The sequence below is a fragment of the Rhinolophus ferrumequinum genome, chromosome 5 (genome assembly GCF_004115265.2).
Source record: "Rhinolophus ferrumequinum isolate MPI-CBG mRhiFer1 chromosome 5, mRhiFer1_v1.p, whole genome shotgun sequence".
NCBI classification, from domain to species: domain Eukaryota; kingdom Metazoa; phylum Chordata; class Mammalia; order Chiroptera; family Rhinolophidae; genus Rhinolophus; species Rhinolophus ferrumequinum.
The window spans coordinates 69171812-69179497 of NC_046288.1; the positions used below are offsets into that span (position 1 = coordinate 69171812).

Here is a 7686-nt window from a genome sequence, read left to right on the forward strand (position 1 = left end):
CCCTGTGAGGGAGGAGGAAAAGAACTTTAGATTTGACAGGAGATGTTTAAAGAACTAACTAAAGTAAATTTTAATAGCCAAAAGGAGCAGAAAAGTTGTGAAACCTTTCTCAAGTATAAGAGTCTCTCTAAGCTAGTACCGATGGGAGATGTAAGAGAGCACAGTTGAAAACAACCGGACAACTAAAATCTTTCCACATTTATACCCTAATGGACTGAGACTCTATAGACTGGGTATATTGCCATTATTATTTTTATTCTTATTTTCATTCATTACCTGGCAAAACCTAACATGTTTCCAGAGTTTTGTTTTGGTTTTGTTTTGTTTTTACTCCACCCTAAATCTGGCTGTAAAATAGGATTTTCTACTCATCTTTTTTTTTAATTCCTGAAAAGATTAACTTGTAAACTTCCCATTTTAAGTGTCCACTGTTAACCACAACAGAAAAAAATAGAGAAAAGATAACTAAATACTAACTGTAGAAATTTAACAGGTTTAACAAACCTATTAAATGTTAATAACTGGAGACAATTCCTTGTAGTCTCAGAGTCCCTTGTTAGATGGTTGGGGTTATAGAGACACAGTCCATGAACTTGTGGCGATCCATACCTCCAGTCTTCTCTCCTTCCAGGGAAAATGAATAACCAGTTGTGCTACTTGAAGTTCTACCCACTGGGAAGTTTTCCCATCAGCGTCGTCCTTCGGGACCCTCCTGGATTGGTGCGGCAGTGCTTCAGCTGTCCACCTGTGGGTGATGTCTGCATATGATGCAGAACCATATGGAAACAAGGCTGAGTTTTTCTTTCTCAATCACCTGCTCAACTGTTGGTTCGCAAACTATCCCCCATACCTGGACAGGAGCAAAAAACTGAAGAAAGAGGCTGACCACCCCGGATTGGTAGGTGGCACATTTGGTAAGCAAGCAAACTTTCTTCAAGGCTTGTCTTGGGTGGGTGCAAATGAGGAGCTCTCGATACCCACCTACCAGAATATTGAAAGTTTCTATAGAGGTCTTACCTCACCTCAGTCACATATGCCTTTCAGATGCTTTCAAGGACACATTACTATCTCAAAGCTGTGTCCTTGGGGCAGGTTTTAGCGTGCGGAAGGCAAGCCAAATGCACATTCCTAAGCTGGGTTTTGTCTGATTGCTCTAGTCCAGCTGGTGGATCAACTGGAGGTCATGTTGTCTTGATCTCCTTTGACATCAACTCATAGGTGAGGATTGAGAAAGAGAAGTCAGCGCCCCAGGGGTAGAAACAATGAACATTTAGGGCGCTGCCTCTTGCATTTTATGTGTGTCTTCAGGGTGTGCTTGAGGCTGATTTCAGATATACTACTTTCATTTTGTGGAGTGCTGCTGTTGCATGCCCAAATTTATGGATGAAAGGGTCAGATAAGACCCCATTTGTGACGGGCAGTTTGAGTCACGTGTTAACTGAGTAGCTTATGGTAAGGCCTGGTAACAATCCAAAAGCTATCTCTCAAAAGGAGAGTAGTCATCTACAGAAGATAACATAGCTTGGTTCAAAAGTTCTAGGGGTATTCCTGATGATTCATTTGCATGTTCCTGCCAATGGCTCCATAAAGCATCCCCATTTACAGCTGATATTTCAGGCAATATCAGGTCTGCCACTCACGTGGCCCAAATGGTAGATCATCTTGCATGGCAGTCTGGATCTGTGGCAGAGCCTTCTTTCGTTCTCGGATTAGTAAAATGGAAAGTGGATCAAAGTCACTGTGGTACAGGATATGCCAAAGGGCCAGAGAGTTGATATAATCCTAAAGTAGGACAAGGGAGCCTGAGGATGGCCGTGTCAGCTGAAATAAAACTGCTTTTGATAATCTTTACTAACGAGTATAGAGGAAAATGCAGTTGCCAGCTCTGTGCCTGCACAGCATGTGCCAAGAGATGAGTAGATTTGCTCTGGCAATTAAAGTACAGCTGGAACAGTAGCTGCAGTTAGAGTCTCAACCAGTTACGTGGACTATAATCCATTCTCATTCTCCATTATTAGTTGTCTTCTTCACAGGCCAAATAAGTGAACTGAATGGAGATTAGTAGGAATTACTTCCCTTCATCTTTCAAATTAAGTGCTCCTGGCACAAATCTTTGCAATTTCCCAAGAAATAGGGTATTGCTTTTGGCTTACTGTTTTTGTTTGTAGTGACAGTTCAAGTGGCCTTCCTACAGTATTAGCCTCACTCTATGACTTAGGAAACCTATAGCAATGCCAGTTGCTAAGGAAGTATATTCAAATTTGGCATTCCAAAGTGAGAAATAATCACTAGGTAGGCTTGAGGAGCCATTGGTCTCACTGTGAGAGTGATCTGAGCCAAAAATCTGTTGATCACTTAATCTCCATAAACCCCTAATCTGAACAGTGCACCAAAATGGTGCTGTGGGTCTCCAGTGAGTAGTGTCAATTCACAGCCAGTGTCCAGTAATCAGTAATCAGTAATCCCCACAAAGTTTGATATTTCCCTTTTCCCTTCCAGTGCCAGTGTTTCTCTCTCTCTCTCTCTCTCTCTCTCTCTCTCTCTCTACATACAGATTTGATCTTATATAATAAGACCATTGTCTTTGCTTCTGATGATTCATAGTTCACAGGGAAGGCAATTAGAGGGGGGAAAATGAATATAAACTTGAGGACAGCAAGTGTTGATAATCTGTGGCATAGCTTATGGATGCTGTCAGTACAAAAAAACAAAAACAAAAACAAAAACAAAAAACAACTTTTTAGATTCAGAGAGTTTATTACTTACATACAAAGTAAAAGGAGAAGTAACCAAACGTGCCAGTTTTGTCCTCCAGGGTAACACCAAAGCCAAAAGGACCCTATGACAAAACAACATAGGTGTAGGGCACCAGGTTGCTGAAAAGACTCTGCCGTGCTATAGCTGAGCAGTTTTATATTCTACAGCTGCATTTTAAGAGTAGTGAAGCAGAAATCCTCATACTTCATCAGTATCTGAGAGGCAGCGAGAATCAGAAACTCCCCGGTAGATAGGAAATGCCCTTGTAGCAGTTCCTCACAAAATTCCCATGTTCTCAACATTTTAGAAATATCACAGGGTGTTTTGCCCAGTTTGAGAGCAGCTGTAAGCATTGCCTATACGACCAATGTGAAGATATGCAAACTTGTCAGGGCATTATAGTGGACCTGTGATCCTACAGCAAAGAATAGCTGGAAGCCACCTGCCTGAACTGAAAACCACAAGTGTGAGCTGTGACTCAAAGGACAGACTGCAACTTGTGTCATCTCTGCCTCCAACCTTGATGCCATAGGTGTGCTCCTGGGGAACCAGGCATCCTTTGTTTCAGAGCTAAACACAACAGGTCCAAGAGTCAAAGAAGCTGAAGGAGAATCCAGTAAAATGTGTAGTAAGTACAGGCCTGGCTTATGCCTGGCTAACCAATGAGAGTAGCCAGGAAGTAAATGACAAAATATGTACATTACAAAATTGTCTCTGCTTATCTTCTGAGCATAAAAAAGAACAAAATGGCTGCTGCTTCCATTTCTCCTTACAAAACCTGCACAACAATATCTCCTGTCGTCCACCAATTTGAAATATACAGGGAAGGCTTTTCGGGAAACAGCTCCACTGAGCCAAATCGATATTCTATAAATCTACCTGTTTCAGCTTCCGAGGGCTGCCATGACAAAGTATCACAAATTGGGTGGCTTACAACAGCAATGTGTTGTCTCACAGTTCTGGAGGCAGGAAGTAAAAAATCAAGGTGTCAGCTCCCTTTGAAATCTGTAGGGGAAAATTCTCCATTGCCTCTTCCTAGGTTCTGGTGTCGGCCATCAATCCTTGGCATTCCCTGGCTTTCAGCTGCATCACTCCAATTTCTGTCTGTCATCACATGGCCTTCTTCCTGTGTCTTTGCCTTCACATGACATTTGCCTCTTTTTATTAGGTTGGTGCAAAAGTAACTGCGGTTTTTGCAATTATTTTTAACCTTTTAAACTGCAATTACTTTTGCACCAACCTAATATAAGGATACCGGTCATACTGGATTAGGCTCCACCCTGATAACCTCATTTTAACTTGATTACACCTACAAAGACTATGGCAGAATAAGGCGACATTCACAGGTCCTGGGGGTTCAGCTTAACATATATTTTAAGGGGACATAAGTCAACTTGTAACCCACCAGAGACATTGAGCTTGAGTAGGACCAGAGAGCACATATAAGCTTCATGAAGGAGCGGCTCAGCTCTCTATCATCCACAAAGCTGCATAATACTGAATCGCTGATACTGAATAATATCTCAAATGGGACAGCCAGCCCTTCGGCGACAAGTAGATAATATTAAGCCCTTTACATAATAAAAGGGCCAATGATCCATCCTCATATCCATGTGAGTATTTAACATATGGATTTACTTTTCCTGCCCAAAGAACCTCAGCCAGTCTACTATGTGGAGGTTGTAGCATACCTGATCCACTGGCATTAAATCCCACATCACATAGCTACTGACTGGGAACATTTGTCACAGTTAGGAGGTATAGGAGTAGTTCTCACTACCACATAAGCCATCAAAACCTGTGGCGGTGATCACTGAGGGTGAGCTTTTAGACATATAGATAATTTAGAATGTGAAGCAAAGAGGACAAGGGACAGGTGTATCTCCAAGAACAACTGCAGTGACAGTGGCTATAATTCACTAACTTCCCTTTTCTAAGCTTCCCTCTTAGAGCCATGAAGAAGCTGCTCCAGAATATGGGTGGAGAAGTGGATCTATGCAGAACAAGGGGTGAACCACAGTGGCCATGAAGCTGTGCTGCTCTGATCTCCTAGAGAACTTCTAAGGGAACATAGTGGACTGATAGCTTCTATCAGTTCTTGCCCCTTTGGAAAAAACTATGGTGTTGATTCTAAGACTAGACTCTCCTCATTCTACTCCCTGTCAATGATTGAGAACAGTGGGGTTATTAGAGATGGTCCAGTCCTGCCTGATGCAGGAGTCTTACAACAGGCACAACGTTTGTTAGGGTCTCCTCCCACGCATGGCTAAGACTTCTCGGATTTACTTGTGGTCTGAGGCTTTTTCCTACCAAATCCTTTTCCCTTCTAGCCTTTCAAAGGTGTCATCATGCCTGCATTGTGATCTTAAGGCTTTCCCTACCTACTCGTATTCCCTCACCATTTATTTTTCACATGTTTTATTCCTGATAAATCTCTTACATGGCCCATCCTCCTTTATGTGTTCCTTGGAGTGCAGAATTGATATAGTAAGAATAAGAATATGGAAGCAGAAATTATGCCAGAGAAAGTAATACTAAGGAACAAAGTTAAAATAAAACCCTAAGTATGAGAAGTGAGTTTCAAACATGAAGGTGTCAGAGTTCTCAGGGAATTTGGACTCTTTGTCCAGCTTTAGGTGACAAACCATAATTGATCAAGGCCCACTCTTTCAGATCAAGCACAGAAATTGCCATTCAGTTTTTTGGAAAGTAATCTAAGTTTCCAATAGTTCAAGCCAATCAGATAGAAGGGGAAGGTGGAGGAGTTCCCTGAAAGTTGGAGGTGAAACTTTGCGAAAGATACTCTCTTGATAAAAGAGACTTAAGAGGAATATACTTCTTTATTCCCTTCTCTGCTGGTCTTTGCATGCTGTTCAGAAAGATGTAATTTTTGTATCTGCCATTTTCTGAATATAAGGACAATCTAGGGAATTATAGAAAAGCAATAAAACATAAAAGAACTGACATGCTAAATTATCTAACCCCCCATTTTTATCAGGTATTATACTACTTGTTGCCTAAAGCATCCCAATTGATACGAGAGTAACATAAAGGATGGGAAGTTAGGCTAAGAATGAGGACACATTTATTTTCTCTGTGTTGATTCTACTTACAAAATGGTATCTAAAAACAAGAGTAGTAACCAATTCATACAGCATTTATTACACAATCAGAAAGGTTAGCTTTTATTATTTTGCTATGTGTAATATTGTTAAAACACTGTTAGCAACTTGCAGCCATAAGGGAGGGTCCCTGATGGTTTCCTGTTCCATCAATTAATTCTTATTAAGGTTACTTTCAAAATCCCTAGCATGTCACAATGGTAAAGTTATCCTCACATATGTTCCATATATGTCATTTTAAAATTCTCCACTCAATTTAATAGTTCTCTCTTTTCCTGATTTGTTTTAATTAAGCAAAAAGGTGACTTTTCAAAGATTATTGGTAAATATATTCTTTTCATCGTATTTCAGAATTAAAATGGCATAATTGGACATGTGGAAGACTAAATACTCTTTATGGAATATAAACTAAAGAATGAAACTATAAATACTCTTTATGGAATATAAACTAAAGAATGAAACTATATTAATTAAGTTATAAGTATATCTGTACTATATTTAGTACACTAGGCTCTTCCTTTTTTTTAATGCTATATTATCTTTAATTGGGGATGAAGGCTTTTCCAAGTGTGTCACAGAGAGATCATTTCACCCACTGCTCTGTTTGGCTTCCAGTCTCTTGTCTCTCTCTTCAACAATGGTGAGGTGGATACCCTTTCCACAGGGAAGAGAAATCCATGGTTTGTTGCGTTTGCCAAAACAAAGGTGTTTGAGAGTCAGGGGGCAAAGCTGTTGTCATTAGCATCTTTCACATGAACCACATCAAAAGAACCAGGGTGTCTCTCTCTGTTGGCGATCACACCAATTCTTCCCAGGTTGGCACCTCCAGTCACCATGCACATATTACCAGTGTCAAACTTGATGAAATCAGTAATTTTGTCTGTCTCCAAATCAATCTGAATGGTGTCATTCACCTTAATGAGGGGGTCCGGGTAGCGGACAGTGCGAGCATCATGGGTCATGAGATGCGGGATTCCTTTTGTGCCCACAAAGATCTTTTTCACTTCGCACAACTTGTACTTGGTCTCCTCGGGTGTAATGCAATGAAACAGCAAAGCAACCCTTGGTGTCATAGATCAGATGGAAGTTCATTCCGGTCTTGTTGATGCTGATGACATCCATCAAACCAGCCGGGTAGATGACATCAGTTTAGATCTTGCCATCAATCCTAATGAACCACTGCATGTAAATCTTCTTGAGCTCATCTCCTGTTAGGGCATACTTCAGTCTGTACCTTAGGAAGATGACAAAAGGGGGACATTCCCTCAGCTTATGGGGACCGGAGGGTGGACGAGGAGCAAACACATCTGTCAGTTCATCCAGCATCCAGTGCTTTGGAGCCACTACGCGCTTCATATGCTTCTTGGGACCACGAGCCACAGCTGTGCTGGGCACAGAAAGAAAGCTCCTTTTTAAGTAGTGTTTTCTGAGAGTAAAACCATAGTCTTTTCTCCTTGCATGTTCACTGAAGTTAAAAAGGCTAATATCTTGTGGTATTTCTATGCATGTCTCTCCGCATTCCATGTGACTCCAGCACAAACATACCCCTGTGTTAGGAGATGCTACTTAAAAAGCAGGGTTTTTTGTTTTTTGTTTTCATTCTAAGATATTTGAAACATTAGGATATCAAATACATATATTAACTTGTCATTTCTGCTATAGGTAATTACATATAGATAAGAGAAGTCATAATTGTTGATCAAGTTCAAACTTGCCTACCCTGAATCAATTTATAATCATGTTGGAAAGTGAAGGGTATTCTACTGTCTTTCCAACGTTGACCTTGTATTATAACTTTAGTTACCCA

General features: G+C 40.7%; 1 pseudogene; it reads right to left on the minus strand.

Annotated features, from left to right (window-relative positions):
* Nucleotides 1-6462: 6462 nt before the first annotated feature.
* Nucleotides 6463-7403, minus strand: LOC117022116 (40S ribosomal protein S4-like; annotated as a pseudogene).
* Nucleotides 7404-7686: the final 283 nt, after the last annotated feature.